The 17,057-nt window shown below is 38.8% G+C and overlaps 1 long non-coding RNA gene across 1 annotated transcript; it reads left to right on the forward strand.

The window, feature by feature from the left end:
• Positions 1 to 400: 400 nt before the first annotated feature.
• LOC119899568 lies at positions 401 to 11,097 on the forward strand. Its single transcript, XR_005443871.1, has 3 exons — positions 401 to 527; positions 2,760 to 2,902; positions 10,883 to 11,097. It is a non-coding gene; the product is annotated as an uncharacterized LOC119899568 (long non-coding RNA).
• The last annotated feature ends 5,960 nt before the right edge of the window (positions 11,098 to 17,057 follow it).

The following is a 17,057-nucleotide window of genomic DNA, read 5'->3' on the forward strand; positions in this document are numbered from 1 at the left end:
ATATATATATGTATAGTACTTATAGTGATTAACTCCAGCAGTTAGTGATGATGGTTTGGCACCTGACACATACTCTGTGCAAGCTCTATCCTTCTCTGTCAGATAGTACTACCCAAAAATATAACTGCACTGTGTGATGTGATTTCGCGGGCTTAAAATACTTAGCATGTGACCAGTTACTACTATAGAGCCTTGCTTAATTTCCAGGAGTCAATCACCCTCTAATATATATTACAGTAAATATAGGGCAAGTTATAAGACTACAGCTATCATTTTATGTTACTAATAGACATCCCCAGATGGTCAGGTTCATCACAAATGGCTGCCTTTTTAGAAACTCTACTGCTATGTAATAGGGGAAAAAAATGCCTTACTTTGAAGAACTACATGTCCCATGATGCCTCGCTTTCAAGATGACCCAATGGAACACCGAGCAGACCAGCCGTTGTGACAGCTGAGCACCAAGTTTGCTTCAGCAAATTTCAGACCCGACCACGACTTTGACTTGACACGAATGAAAGAAACATGTAAGTTGAATCTGTTCCCCTTTATGTACCTCTTACTGTCATTTCATAGACTGGTCGGTTGTTCACTTGTCGCATTTGGTGTTTATTAAATCCAGACTCGGCGAGGGGGAATTTCCATAACGCCGCAGGGTGGGATTTCTCCTCCTCCGGGGTGGAAGTGCTGATCTTACGATTCCTGTTTTTAACATCTTATAAACGCTTACCTTTTCACTAACACTTGAAAAGTGAAAAATTACTTCAGTGACACTTTGGTCAGACGTGAATGAAGAAGTTGCTTATAATTAAAGGTGCTGTTTCAGGTACATTTGTAGCTAGCTATTTGTTTATCTATCATAATGACAGGTAGCGTCAATGCCTTGAAAGTAAAGTAACTTAAAAACCTAAAGTGTTTGTTACTTTACATCAACATGTTAAACACAGTAAACATTGCCTTTCATGGTCGTCAACCCCTCCTGTGTCTAAATACCTGATTACTTTGGTTAAAATAAGTCATCTCATCCTTCTGAAGATGGTGAGTTTGCAGTAACAATAGCTTCTGTATACCTAGTTTTCTGTGAGACAGCAGAGACTCACAGGAGGTGCACTCTCTGTACATAAACTGGTGGGATATGAATGGCACCTTTGTGTGTAAACCGCACATTATTCACCGTGTGACACACTGTCGACTGAGATTTAAAGTAGGGAACTGGCATTGCTTAGGCCAAATGGAAAACACTGCTAACCCAAATACAAACTAAAATGAGGTCTATGTAGGCTATTATATACTGTATTAAGTAAGAAGCACATGCTTCCCCTACATGTAAGACAGCCTTGAATTCTTGCTCAGATCCATAGACAGTTTCTGATTTTAACTTCCCTATATTACACCGTAATCTATTGAAGGAAAGTTCTTGTTTGTCTGCTTGTGTTTAGACATTTTAGAAGTTTGGTTTCTTTTTTTAATGAAAAAAAATTCTTGTTGAAAAACATGTTTATATTCCTCAGCAAGGTATCAAAATTGGTATTATTATAGCATTGGCACTGATATGCAGGTATCAAATGGCCACTAGTATTGAGAAGTTTCAACCAACACGCAGCCTTAGTTATTAATGAATAACAACAATCTCTTACATTCTTTAGACTAGACATTATTAGAGGGCAGAGTTAAATAAAAAATATGTTTTAAACATGAGTTCTCGCTCACTCCTTTCCTTTTTTTTCTGTTTTTCACCCCAAAAAAACCCCAAAACAAAACAAAAAAGGACAAAGTCTTGTGGCAAAACATGGAGCAAAAACATATACTTTTATTTGATACAGGGTGTTTAAGACATGACAGCCTGTCCTTTTTCTTAGAGATAGAAAAGCAAAACCGTTTCATAGCCCTTTACTTTAAATGCTGTTGCGTGTTTGTGGAGTGTGGAGGTTGTTTCTTTTAAACAACGGATTCAGCTCAAATAGTTCAGCATAGCTGAGGAATTTAAGCCTCTTACTTTTTGGACACCATCTTGTGTGATGTAATTAAATATTTTAGCTATTTCCTATGATTTCATAACTGGATCAGGTTACGTGTTGGGTAGCGGAGGAGGTGGAAGTCTTGCTGCTATTGTAGAACAAGTGGAGAATCCATGAGAAACTGCAATGCCCTTTTTTGGTAAACATGCACCAAATAAGACAGACCTAAATTGTAATGTAATCATGCAGACCAGAGTAAATGCTATTTGTTCACATTTTAAAGGTTGAAATTTACTTTCACTACATCAGTAAGATGGAAAGGAATTCAAATAGCATAAATGTATTGGTCTTTGTTTTGTGATCATGTTTTATCGGTGTTCCTTCAGTTTAGATAGCTAGTAATGAACCACTCATTACTGTCTGTAAATCAATGACCAGCACTGCTGGGAATCAGACTTGGTATTGTTGTTGTGATAAAGACTGCACTATAGGTTTAAATCTAATTTGGATAATACAGTAGATACCAGAGCCTGGCTGTTTGAAGTCTTCGGTTGATGCAAATGGCTGTGTCAATGAGGAAGAGCGACATCCTGACCTGCTGCTGTAGTCCAAGACTGTGGATAAGAGCAGGCTCACAGACCTCTGTCTTGCTCTTCTTTTGATTTGCTTCGGTCCGTCCAGGCACACGACATGATAAACCAGAACGCCTTTTCTCTGCACGGCCCTCCTCCTCCTGTCTCATTCCCCCTTCAGCCCCACCTCCTCCCTGCCTCACTGTTGCTTTTCTTCTGTTCCTGACAGGACACACTCAGGACAGGACAGAAGCCGGCCGGTATAGCAGCACCAGCAGCTGAGAGCATTTCATTTGATGGACACACACTAAAGGAGACAGTACCCTAAATACACAGAACATCACAAGCTACAAAAACTTCTGCAGCAGCACTGTAAGTCTGTTTCAGTGTTTTAATTAATTCAATGGCTTGCTGGCTTAATCCAGTGTATTAGCATTTAGCATGGTGTGTCGGTCTGTTGCTGTAGTCAGTCTGTGTTGATTAGCCTTGAAATAAAAGGATGTTTTGTCTGCCTAATTGTGCCCCTTTGTGTGCAAAAAAGAGAAAAAATCTAGAAATATATATGAATTACAATCCTATGCTATTTAAGTCTGTTGATCATTTTGTCTTATGAATTAGTCACTGTGATTTAAAATTTTGCTTTAGGCATGTCTCTTTGTACTTTTGAACCAACCCTGCTGATTAGATGTCCCGAGGCAATTTAATTTTTTGTTGACTAAGTTATGTTCGTCTCTGTAGTGTCATCTATCAGAAAGTGAAGGAAACTTCCCTTTTCATTTTCATTGTCTGTTGTTGTTTAATGTCCAGCTATTTCTGATCACAACACAGAAGAATGCCTATCAATTAATTTGAAGAGGTGTATGATGGGACTCATAACACATGACACATTCATGGTTGAACATGTTGACCTCATGCTGTAACTGTCATTACAGCTCACTTAAGAGTTTGTATCCTGAAACAGTTTTAAAAACTGTTTCTGCTTGTTTAATTTAATCAATTATCAGATAGGTTAATAATACAAAACATATCCCCCCCCCCCCCCCATTTAGTTGTTTGAGTAAATCATCTTGTGGACCCAAAGCATGTGCAGATATGCTTTCTGTCATTTCTGTCTCAAAGACACATAGTGGAGTAAAGTAACCTGCATCTCAATCTGGTGTAATCTTGAGGTAGTTAGTGTTATGTGTTTCAGTTACATATGTAATTCTCTTAAGATTAGTGTTCAAACTCAGGGAACTTTGCTGCTGAAGAAGACAATCTGACATACTAATTAAAGACAACAAGATGTATTTTAGTATAAATACTCCAAATGGCCTTAAGTCTAAAATAATCTGTTTTTTTTAGCAACATGATAAACTCTTTAAAGTCTAAATCCTGCTTGCTGTCTCACTGGGGAAAAATACTGGCTTTCAATAGTACTGATGGGAATCTGCAGTATGTAATAATTATTTCAAACTTGCCTCTTGGTCATATTTCTTTTTAAAGGTTGTGACTCTGTTGTACTCTAGCCTAATCTTTAACTCTGTGTTAGAAATGTCCTGCCCAAATCTCAGACATCTACAGGGCGATACAGTTGTAATAAGGGTCTAATGTTTTGAACCAAAGCTGTGTGTGTGTCCCTCACAGCCCCTGCAGCAGATTTAAAGGCCTGCATGTTGAGTGAACAGAGCAGATTGCCCTTTAGAGAGTGAGAGTAATGGGCATTTGGATTTTTTTGACCACTTTCTTTTCATGTGGAGTTACTGTCCAGATATAGCTCTCCCAGTTGTCAGGGCGACATTCTTGCTCATGTTTAGGTCCTCTACACACCAGCCTGTTGTTTCCCATGCTCTTTTCCTCCTGTTCATCTATTTTAGCTCTATGTCTAATACCGTCTAGCTGTTAGGCTGTCTTTCTCATTTGTTAGACTAGACGATTAGTCGATCATTTTAAAAACATGATTGACAGATTGATCAGTATTTAAACTGATCATTAGCTGGAGACCTACTCTTTCCTCCCAGGTTTTCATCTAAGCTGCCACATCTATATCAGTCTACTTCCCAAGCCTTTCCAGCTCTCTTTAATGTGGCACTTCAATGTTTGCTCTGTGTCGGGCATTATATCCTGTCTTTTGTCATGATGTAGGCTTTGTGTTTGCACTGTGCTGACCTGAGGCTGACATTTTAAAATATGTTATTAGTAGTATAACAGATATCAGCACAGATAGCACTCTCCAACATATCTGTGTTGTATGAAAGTGGTCGATGGCTGTACTGCTGCTTAAAATCCTTGTCTAAGTTTGAAACTCCCATTTCTCAGCTATTTCCTCAGTCACCTTTATGGCTGATATCCCGGAATGACTATTAAACGTGTCCTTTTATGGACACTTGGCAAAGAACGTATATGTAGTTAATGGGTAACCAAACAGTTTTCCTAATTCAGCTCTATGGAGGAATGATGTCATTTGTGGGATTCTAATTACCGTTCAGACTGGACGCAGGTTTCACCGCAGGACAGATGTTTTTGTGGCTCTGTGTAGCAGGTTAGTGATGACATGGACATTTTGGAAAATGAAGTAGCCTGACCGATACAGGATTTTTAAAGTCGATACTAGGGCTGCACAAGTAATATAATTGCAATCGCAATTGCGATGTCGTCATGTGCTGTGTGTGTGAGATTCTCCTCTCAGTTTGCAATGCAGTCTGTTCATTATCTCCGTCCACACCGGGCTCTCGCATGTGCGCCTAAAAGGATGCCAGTGTGCCAATATTTGCTCCTTTTAGCCATCTCCTCCTGAGAGCAACACGCACCCCTTGTTCTGTTTTACATCTGTTTAACTAAAGCTATTGTTATAAATATTGTTTATTGTTTAACTTTGTTCAAGTTGAGAAAAACAAAAAAAATTTGAAAATGTCAGTATTTCGTGTATTCCTTGATAATTAAGCAAGTAGACTCAGAGTACTATTTGTTACATTATAATCGAATAGCAAATCACAACGTTTTAAAACTCGTTTTAAAAATCTGATGATGATAAATCTGATATTCATTTTCTTTTGACAGTCAATCATTTTTTATAAGGTTTCCCTGAATGTATTCCTTGAATCAGTGCTCGCTCTAGTTAAGGATATATTGTACTGGACTTAATGATAGCAAAGGTTTTAAAGGGAGTTGATTTATTACATGACGTTCTAACTTTTTCCCAAATAAGTACATGTGCTCCTAAATGAAACAATTTGAAATAAGAAATTTAGAAGCATAGCAAAAAAGTTTATTTTACAGATGTGTGTAGTCTTTAAATAATTTTTCTGGTTTGCACGTATCTGTTTTTCTATTGTACTATGTACAATATTATTTTTCTCAGACAGATTTGTGGTTATTTGGTCTCATAATATGTGTGCGTGTGTTTGGTAACAAAAATGCAACAATATTTTAGAAACATCTATAGTTTGCAGTACAGTATGTAGTCAATTTAATGACATACAGAGCTATTAATTCAGTATATTTTATTTTTAACACCACTAATAAATTATTCTTACATTTTTGCCTGTCTTGTTTGGATTCAAATAGAGTAAAGGATCAATGTGTGAATGTTTCAGATATTGTTACCTGAGCAGCAGAATATTGAGTTAGTTGATCTTGTTAAACATCATATTGCAGTTTGATTGGTCCATAAATGTCTCATGATGCAGTGTGTGTGCACGCAGGTTGCAGGTATACTGAATTGTTTGTGGACTTGAAGGTGTCCTCAGATCATGAACTGATGCACGGCTGCTTATCTCTGGACTATAACATACTGTAGACACACTGTTGGGTCATCTTATCCTGTGCTGATTAGGTTCAAATATTTAATCCAGCCTGATGTTTGGATCTTGCCATTTTCCACTGATAAGTCAGGGGATGTTGTTAAATTTAGTGGAAGTGGGGCTTTTGAAGAACTTGATGATTTTCTGTTGTACTGGCTTTATAGTGTCACACAGTATTGTAAGATGGTTACATCATTCGCATTATCATCAAAAAAGTAGTTAATGCTAAATGTGCAGTAGAGCTGAATATGTTGACGCATGTCTGTATACATAACCTCTTAGCTCGGCCTGTAAAACTCTAATGACATTTAATCATTAAATGGCTGCAGTTATCCAGACCATGTCTGCATTATTCTGAAGGCCTAAATAGTGTGGTGCATGCTGGAGTTAAGTGAGTTTATTTGCCCTCCAAGGAATTAAAAGACCTTTAAGCTAAGGTCCAAGTTACTGCTATTGTTAATCTTACAGATGTTCTTGTAGATTTTTAAGAAGTAAACAAATCAAATTTTCTGTTGAATCTTGTTAACTGTCTTGTTAGATAACCTTGAAGAACTGTAGACTGCCCTATAAGTTATTTTTACACTTTTAGGTTGAGTTGAGGCAAAACAGAGAGTGTGTTTTTACTTTTCTTCTCATTCCCTTTAATCCACCTCTTATTATTTTGCATTACGCATCCAATCTCTTGGCATTATTTGGTACAAGAACTTATGAAAGGTAATTTGAAGCTTGGTCATGTGAACAAGTAACAACCAAGGACATGCTGACTACCGGATATTCATTTAATTAAAGTTCATTAACACTGGCTTTTAAACTCACTGGTTTCAGCTTGACGTACTCAATGTGCTGGTGACTGAGTACCCATGTCGCAAATGCACCCCTCCTTCAACCCCTTTAGTGCATCCTTGCTCCCTTCCCCTCCCCCTCCTTCTCTCTTTCACTCCTGTGTGCCTCTGCTCACGTACACACCCTCCTGGAAGGGCATTGTTTGCACAGAGTACCAGCGCAGAGCTTTTCAAACACCCTTTGCCTCTGTGGAGTTCAGGTCGAGTCCAGGCTCCAAGGTCAAAGGCAGGATTTTCTGCTACACAGTTTAACTTCAGGTGTGACTTGTTAGCCTTTCTTGCTGTAGTTCATGTGATTTCATTCATTCATTTTGATAATATTTTATGAGATTAATGTCACATTGATTCTGGTTACAATGTACTTTCAAAAAAATATGGCATTTTAAGTCTGTTTTGGCCAGTTATTCTGATCCCAGGCATTGGTGTGCTAATCTTCTCTGCAGCTCTATTATGTTCTGCATGAATGATACTCTAGCTGATTACTCAGCTGAAAGTTTTGGGGGTTTTTTTCCCTCTGGCATCCTGCCTAGCACATTAAAAAGTTGAGAACACAAAAGAGGGAGAGATGGCTAATAACCATGTCTCCGAGTGTCCGCCCTAAGAGGCCGACAGGGTCTCGCTTGGCTGCATGCTTAACAAACCCACAGTGTGTTCGACTCACTGCTAAATTGGAACTGACAGTGTTAATGTGAAAAGCTCCGACATGCCTGCATTTTCTCTCTCCTTGAGTATATTATATTATATTATATATTTATACCCACAAAAGAACCTAGATTTAGTTTGAAAACCTAGATTACTGCCAGTAATGGTCCGTCTGAGGGGGGTGAATATAAAAGCTAAACTGTGTGCAGGTGGTCTTACTGCTCTGACATGTATAAGAGAGAGAGGATTGATGGGGAATGGTTGGCCACAAACCAACACACTCATCTGATTGGATGGATTGTGCAGTGGTGAGCAAAGGAGACCAACAAGGATAAAGGGAAATAAAGGGCTTCTGGTGGTGATACTGATACTCATATGGGCGGGGGGGGGTGTTATGATATGTTCTCAGTGTACGTGCACCTGCCCGCACTGTTCTTACCATGATGGTCTAGTAGCTGTTGCTTAAGTTAGGCCTAACCCTTTGCCCTCTAGCTAGCATGTTTTATTGGCTGCAATAACTGGGTTGAGGTATCAAGTGTCCTTTTGTTACCAGCCTGGGTAAAGCATAAAGCCTTTATACTACTTGAATTTATGAAAAGAGCATTATTGTAACAATAATCCACAGCATTTTGAACTCTCTATACAAAAAAATCTGCAGGATTAGTGTTAAAAACACATATACTATGTGTATTGTGTCTTTCACTCTTATTCACACAACATTCTGTTTTATGCCTGTAGTGTTTTTTTTGTATTTTACCACATTTATGGTTGCTATGATGTTATAGTATGGAAATATGGTCGTCAGATTTATAATATTGAATCTGTTTCTATTATCTTTAAAGACAGAACTTCATACATTATACGCTCATTTATCACTTTATTAGGTACACCTAGCTAAAACAAATGCGGTCACCTTCACAAAGGTGTAGGTAAAAATTGTGGCTTAAAGGCATAGTAAGTGATTGTAATCCATAACACTTTTTATTAAATTCAGTGGATATTTCCTCACGGTTTGTTAGCTCTCTGTTTTGTTTGTGCTCTGAAAAAACAATCCAGTTTTCCTACACAGCCCTGGTTCTGTAAATGGAAAAGAAAGAAAGTGGTGTGGACCTTGCCACACGACATTTTTCCAGCCAATCTGCAACAGGTGGCATTGTGGTTGTGCACAGGAGTGATGAGGGTGAGAGAGGCAGTGTCAGCACATTCGAACGTGCTGGACTACAGGCACTGGGAAGAAGGAAATAGCCGAGATTGAGTAAATTGTATGAATAATAAGGGATGGGACATTCCTGAGGGACAGAGACTGCTCAAACTGCACATGTTGCTAAATAATAATTAGTCATTTAGGTGATGCTATTATCCAAAGCGTCTCCCAATTGCTATATATGTCAGAGGTCACACACACTGGAGCAAACCAGGCTAAGTTCAGGGAAACATTGTTAAATGACAGCGGGAATTGAATCGGGGGTTCCCACACCAGATCATGTGTCTTATCCACTGCACCATTGCCACCCAAATATCATTGTTACCACACATATGTTGTCAGATTTTCATGTCCCGCTTGTGTGCAGAAACTTGCATACACAGATACGTTGATAGAGTTTTATTAAGAAGTAGGCAGAATTTCTCTTCAACAAACATTATAATGTTAATTTTTTGGTGTATGTTTGTTCAATTGCAATTGTTTATGTATGTTATTGGGCAAGGTTTAAAATGGGGTGCATAAATGGCACGTAATGTCAGGGACAGTACTGAATCAGTTGCAGATCAGTGCAAATCTTGACTGACATTTATGGAATAAGACACACACTTTCCTAGAGGTAGCTACTGGCGTTCTGTGTGTAGCTCATACAGCATGCGTTGCCTTACGCTGTGTGTGTTTTTAAACGTGTGTTACAGTTATGCTGAGGAACCCGATCTGTTTGTTGCTTCAGGCAGTGGTAACTCTATCGTTGTGACCCTGAAACACAGACAGAAGGCCAGGCCCTGCTTTGCTTCTATTGAAAGGCGCTTTGATCACACAAAAGGTTTGATGCTGGGAGAGTTCCAATCTTTTAAAAATAAATGAGTCTCAATCACCTACATCATTAGATGTATTAGAAATTGTAGCCTAGGTAACAAGTGTTGTTCAGTAGCTTTATTTTCCCTGTGTTGGTTTTTAAATGTCAGTTAAGTGTGAGGGAGTTTTTTCTAATGTTAATTACCTTTTAAAATGTAACACAAGGAGAAGCTAAATATACATTATGTGGACAAAAGTACTGGGACATCTACACATTACCTTTATGACATCCCATTCTAAATCTAAAGGCATTTATATGCATTTGGTCCCACTTTTGCAGCTAAAACAGCTTCTCCTCTTCTGGGAAGGCTTTCTGCAGGATTTGTCTGTGGGAAGTGCTCATCCAGAAGAGCATTTGTGAGGTCAGACACTGATGTTGGATGAGAAGGCTTGGCTCGCAATCTCCGTTCTAGTTCATTCCTAAGGTGTTGGATAGGGTTTAGGTCATGGCTCTGTGCGGGCCAGTCAAGTTCCTCCACACCAAACTAGGAAAACCATTTCTTTATGGAGCTGGCTGTTGTGCAAGTGGGCATTGAACGTATGCAATGAACATATTATGCGTCATTGGAGTTTTATTTTTTATAACAATGATATGAAACTTTATTTGCTAGTTTTATCACAGATAAATTATAGTAGAGGAGAGCTGCAGAAATAATAATAAAAAATTGAAAAATACAGAATGACTCACCCCAATTTCCATGTCAGATTTGGCTGCACCTACTAGTATGAGAGAAGTTATATACTTTGTTTTCAGATCAGTTGTGGGTCTATGAAATTTCCTATGGTAAAATAAAAACGTCAAATGTCTGAAAATAGATTGAAAACTAACTGTTGTCACATCATATTGCAGTCTGGGCATAAAGTACTGTATATGACAAAAGTGCAGTATTTAGCAGAGTAATTGTAATATGAGTATTGTGCAGCCCTATGAAAGACATTTATGCACATACTGTAGTTTCTTTAACATTCTAATGTTTCTATTCTCTTTCTATCCCTCTCTTCCTCTTTTGTATTTTCCTTTATCTAGTCGTTACCTTCTCAGCCTATCAGAGCCTGATGTCCTGGAAGCCTGCGTTGTCTCCCTGAGCCACCAGGGGGCCTCAGTCCCACAGCAGGACACAGGACAGCTCTGAGTTTGCCTTCACCCTGAACCCTACAGCCCCAGTCAAGCTGTCCCACTCTGCCTCCTCTCCCTCCTCTTCTTCTCCTTCTGCTCATCTTTCTCCTCCCTCCTGGCCCCCACAGGCCCACCTGGACTCCCAGACAGCCTTCTCCCTCCATGAGGGGCGGGGCGAGGCGTCAGGGGCCCCGGATGTGGCCCCGCAGCCTCTTCATCTTAGTTCACCTGGGAAGCTCAGGGACTTGGAACAACAACCTCGCCACGATGTGTCAACTTTAACCGGTAAGTCACAAAGGGGGCATAGACCCATCTCGTTAAAAGATAATTATATATATATATAAGTGCCTCTTGTAAAAATGTACAACAAATGTAAGAATGACTTTACTTACTCATCAATCTTCAAATTACACCAAAGGTTAATTCAGTTATATTTTGAATAGTATACACTTATAAGTAAGAGAACATTGTAGGTTCATATATTTATCAGTAGAGGGCAGTGTGTCATAGTAGATGACATGTCATCCTAGTTGTGGTTGTTAAAGTTCAGCTTCCTTTCTCTTTTTTTGTTTTTTATGTCCTCATACACAAACAACATACATAATTATTCATCTTTATACAAATGCACACATGTGCAAACCAACACTCCACACAGACCTTTGTTCAGACCTGCCAGAGCTGGAGATAGTGAGTCTCCTGTCAGAGGGTCAGCCCAACTACACTCTTCGAGCAGACAGTGTGTTTGGATACGACAATGACGACTGGCTGCACACCCCTCTGCTGCCACAGGAAGTCGTTCTGGGACTCACGTATGAGCAGATTGAAGAGACGTTTAAGTACTTCTGTAAGTACTGTTTTATTTACACTTAACATATAGCATAGTGTGTACTGATGGAATAACCAGTGTCAGGTCTGTGGGCTTTATTGAAATTAAGCCCAACTTCATGTTCCCCAAATGACCTTTTGACCTTTTGAATGTGAAATATTTTGGGACAGGGTGACTCGTGTGTTGTTTTAAAGTCTGGGGAGGAGCACCATTAAATGGTTGGACCTGATTTTAGGGCATTTGTTTGCAGTATTTTCATACTTACATTGGTTCCAAGATGTTTTATAGCTGAGGAAAAATGCCAATTACTAGATGAATGCAGACTGTAACTCCCTCCCTGTAACTCATATTCATCAGTAGAATCTGTTTGGTGTGACAATGCAGACTGTGTGTCTTCACAGGGAAGTACATATGAGAAAGTAGGGATCAACCCAACTGTCACCACTGTGTTTGTGTTTATAGTCAGCCTTTGTTTTACAAGTTCAATCTTTGCACAAGTGAAGTTGTTGAAAGTTGATGTGTCACTAAGAAATGGACCACAGCAGCTTTGTATTCAGCAAATGTTTGAACAAATTTAAAAGGAAGGTTATGAACATAAAGAGTCGGTTGTGGATTGGGCTTTTGCTTACTTTATTACATGTACATGCTGATGTATTCCTTTAAGTCAGGGGTACTTTTCAATACGACACCCAAAAGAGACGTTTGGTGTCTCCCCAGGACCCAAACATACCAAAAGAAATGAATGAATTGCCATAACATGTTTATGTATAAACTACTGATAAAGAACACAAGAAACCAGGAGTAAGTAAGTGCATTAGTGTCAGAGTGTAAAGTTTCTCACCACCTCATAACATCGCACTGAAAAATGAGGTCATAGAAGTAAGGCAACAAATTCAGTCAGCTGGAGTGGTTCATAATCTGCAAGCCCCACATATACTGGTAGCTGCACTGTATGCAGGGAAGTGATTTATTGATTTTTGGTGTCTAAATATTTTGGCACATGATTACTGTAAACCCCACAGCTGAGCAAGTGGGTGTTACGTTGTGAAATGGTGAAATGAGGCTGGCTAAATTGGATGTATGTGTGTAGGTACGGCGCTGTCCATAGTACTGAAACGGAGCGGAGGAGACCGGAGATTAGTTTGGTTTCTTCGCCTGTTTGCTTTACATGGTTGGTAAAAGAACTTTCTGCCCTGATTCCATTTCCACGTTTGTAGCAGCGACCACAGAGGGCAGGGAAGTGAAGGGGAAAGGAGAGAGAGAAACAGCTGTGTTTTTGAGTGATTATTGTGAATGATCTGATTTTAATAAACGTGAATAAATGATACTTGTGTTTGTGATGACCGTTTTAGTTTAGTTTAGTTTAGTTTGAACAGCTCTGTGTTGTCCAATGTGCTCTGGGTACTGTGGATTTTATATGCATTCCCTGACTATTTCTCTTCCTCTGACCCACCGGCAGACTCTCTGTGTTCCAGGACCTCCTGATTTACAAATGAAGCACTGCAGAGCATTGTTATGCATTTTACTTTCGCCCAATAAAAACAGGCCTGTGACTCCTTTTGGGCCGGGACCCTAAGTTTGGGAAAAATGGTTAAATTAAATGGTTGCACCTCCAAGTTCAGATTGGGTAATCAAAATTTAACCACAAGAAGAACAATTAGCATTCTTAACACTATATTTCGTACCTACAATTGAAAAATCTTATTAGATCAAAGACATGGTTTAGGATTCTTGCGAGAGGGCATTTAACTAGACTGACCTTTATAAGGGATTCAGTGCTGAAACGATTAATCGATTAGTCAATCAACAGAAAAATTATTGGCAACTGTAACAATAATCAAAGAATCTTTTGTCATTTATCCAGTAAAAATTCTTAACTTTCTTTTGTTTCAGCTTTTCAATTTCACAGATTTTTTATTTGTGTGAATATTTTTAGGTTTTGAAGTTTTGTGTAGGTATAACAAGATGTTGATGTATACACTTTGGGTGTTAGGAAATTATGGTGGCCATTGTTCAGTATTTTAAGACAGAAATCTGTAGATTAATTGATAATGAAAACAGCTGATCAGTAGGTTGATGTTGCCTTCTCATTTACTCTTGTATTTTGCCCATGTATTTTGTGTGTGTTTATAATGGCCAGAGTGTGTGAAGCCTACTCTCCCCTCTCCTCCAAACACTCTTCACCAATTGAGTCACAGATGTCAAATGTCACCAAGCCGATTAACCTGCCGTCACTTGGCTTCCTAAGCAGTTTCCACTGGAGGACTGCAGGCGCCATATCCCAGACGCCACATTGTTGGCAAGTCAGTTGCCACAGCAACCCAGAAAGGGTTTATAATTAGATACATAGGTCGTCTAGACTTGGGATGATGGGAGATTGTGTGCATCCACATCTTGACAAAACTATGACTATAAGACTTGCCTTTGTAGCGATAATTTTTCACCATATGTAGTGACTACCCTAAAACACTGTGGACATCTGCTCAGATATTTAAAATCGAGAAATGATCAGCAATCTATCTATCTATCTATCTATCTATCTATCTATCTGTATATATGTATATATGTATATATCTATATGTATAGGGTGACTATCAAATATTACAAAATAACTTACTTTTAACAGTTTGCTTGTGTGATCTGAACTTTATTCTAAGCTGTCCTTTACTCCTGATGACCTTGCTTTATAGTGATAGGATTTCATGAGATTGTATGACTGCGTCCCCATAATGCTAGACAGGCTGTACCAAGCTGATGCCAAGCCACATGTTCCTATCAGGACCAGGACAGACTAACCTGGTCCATGCAGATTGTGCCTTGCTGCAGTGTTTGACTCTTTTTGTCAGGTAGCATATGGTGGTGTTTGTTTTTAGTGTTCTTTAGTCTGGCTTACTGCTTCCATCTCTGTTCCATCTGTTTGTTTTAATTCCAGTCTTGCACTGTTTTTGCATGTGTCATTTATCAAAAACTCTTTTCCAGTCCTTTCTGTGACTAAGGTTTCTGGTGGTCTGAAATAATCATCACTGTTACATAGAAATCCCTACATATAACAGTAACCTGCGCAATGTGGCACACCAGCTAATTGGTTGTTAAAGCTGCGATAATAAGTATTTTTATATTAACATTACATCAAATGACTATGCGGAAGGGATCGCTCATAGGTACAAACCCACCCCCAACCGAGTAGTCCATTAACTCTACAGAGTGTTTTAACACTTTTTAGTTCATTGTTAATAGTTCATCACTTTAATGTTTTGATTCTGTCTCAGTACTAGGGATGAGGATCATAAGACCAGAACCAACGGGCTTGAGGTAGGCCTGTGAGGAAAATATTCAATGTGCGACAACGTTATATATTGAGATGACATATCACTTGCGATAAATAAACATATATTGAAGTGTACATATTAACTGCATGGTTGTTTTTAATTTAATATTTTAAATACGGCTAAATGTTGTTTCTAGACAACAGCAAAGTTACTCAATAACTTTATGTGACATCACAAGTAACATTAGTGAGTGATGTTTAGAAAGAATAACATCAGTCTGTATCAGTCCCTCCTCGTCTCTCGCTGGCTGCAGGTAACGTTACCTAGTTTTAAGACTACAGACCAGTCTGTGCTCCAGACAGACAGCTTTCTATTTAGCTTGTTTGTAACATTTGGCTAATGCAAAGCTAGCGTTAGCTGTGCTTGTATAAAACATACTGGATGAGATACTGAGGACAGAGATGATTAAATTAACCATTTCTACATGTTTAACGTTACCTTACAGACAGGTGTATTGATAAAGTATTGTCTTTTTACTTGCGAAGGTTTTATTGCATGTACTTACAGTAACGAGTGTAGCTGTCATCAACTAACGTTACAGTAGTTTGGAGTTAACTTAACCCTTTCGCTCTGCTGCCTGTGTGTCTGTGTGTGTGTGTGTCTGTGTGTGTGTGTGTGTGTTTGTGTGTGTGGGAGCTGACAGAGAGCAGGCAGAGACTGCAGTCTGATGATTTTCTTATCCATTGCGTTTCAAATTAAGTCACATTTGACGCTCGAGACATAACGTTACATCATAGCCTGTAAGTCTCGATAGCAGTATCGATAAGCTCGAACCTTATTGATTTTCGGGTTTTGAGAAATTTTGGAACCGGGTCTCGATCCCCATCCCTACTCAGTACTCTCATCAACCTTGTTTCCAGCTGCTGTTTTCAGTCAAAAAGCTCTGACAAACCCTCAGATATGGAGCTAATTTCCAGCAGAAACTTAACAAACAAACAAAACACATTTTATACATGCCCTATGATTTTCTAACATGGTGTGGTTTGCAAACTAATGCATTCTGTTTTAGAAATACAAAATATACCCATTCTAACTAATACACAACATATTTCTCATACATGATGCTTCAGAAACTGATACAGCATTTAAAAAAAAATATATCCTACAAAGACAAAAAATATCAAGTGACTTTTGGCACAATCTTTCTGCACTGATTGTTAGTGAATTGTTTGTTACGTTTTGGCAGGAAATTAGCCCCATACCGTGTACACTACCTGCTCAGCACCACATAGCACACCAACAAAGTGGGCGGCCAGCTGGTGAAGAGCATTTAGTATCTCAACATCAAATGGACTGCAACACGACTCCAAATGAATGACCATGTTGCTCTGTGTCTGCTGAATGTGTAAATAGACAACTTTTTGCTAACAAATTCACCATATCAACTTTATGTAAGTTGATTTTGTGTTGACAGCTTGTTGCATTGCCCCAAAATGGCTGCTGCAGAATAAGATTTTTGGCAGAGTGTTTTTTTAAATGCTTGGATGCAAATTTTCAGTTTCAGTAGTTGCACAACACAGATTTGTTTGTTGAAAAGGTTTACTGGAAAAATAATTAATTGTGTTATATTATTTTCTTTCACATAGCATGTGAATAGTATGATTGTAGGCGTGAAGTGAGTAAACCACAAATCAAAAAGCTTTGAATAATACAACCACTGTTCTGTGGAAGCACTAGAGCCACACCTACAATAACATTTATGACAGCAAAATCACTGATCCACAACAAGGAGTGCATGAGAAATACCCACGAACCAACCAAACTGCAGCAGAGGGAACTCACCTAAGTTATTTTTTCTGCAGCATGTTTGCTCTTGTAGTGGGGAGTTGGCAGACGACGGATAGAGCATGTCTGATCTTTAATAAATAATGATTTTTGGTTTATGGTTGGTGAATGGTTTATATATTAGATCGGAAATATGAGCACTATG

Source organism: Micropterus salmoides, unplaced genomic scaffold (assembly GCF_014851395.1).
Source record: "Micropterus salmoides isolate LMB-PRFRI ecotype aquatic unplaced genomic scaffold, ASM1485139v1 Ms_hic_scaffold_12, whole genome shotgun sequence".
NCBI lineage: Eukaryota > Metazoa > Chordata > Actinopteri > Centrarchiformes > Centrarchidae > Micropterus > Micropterus salmoides.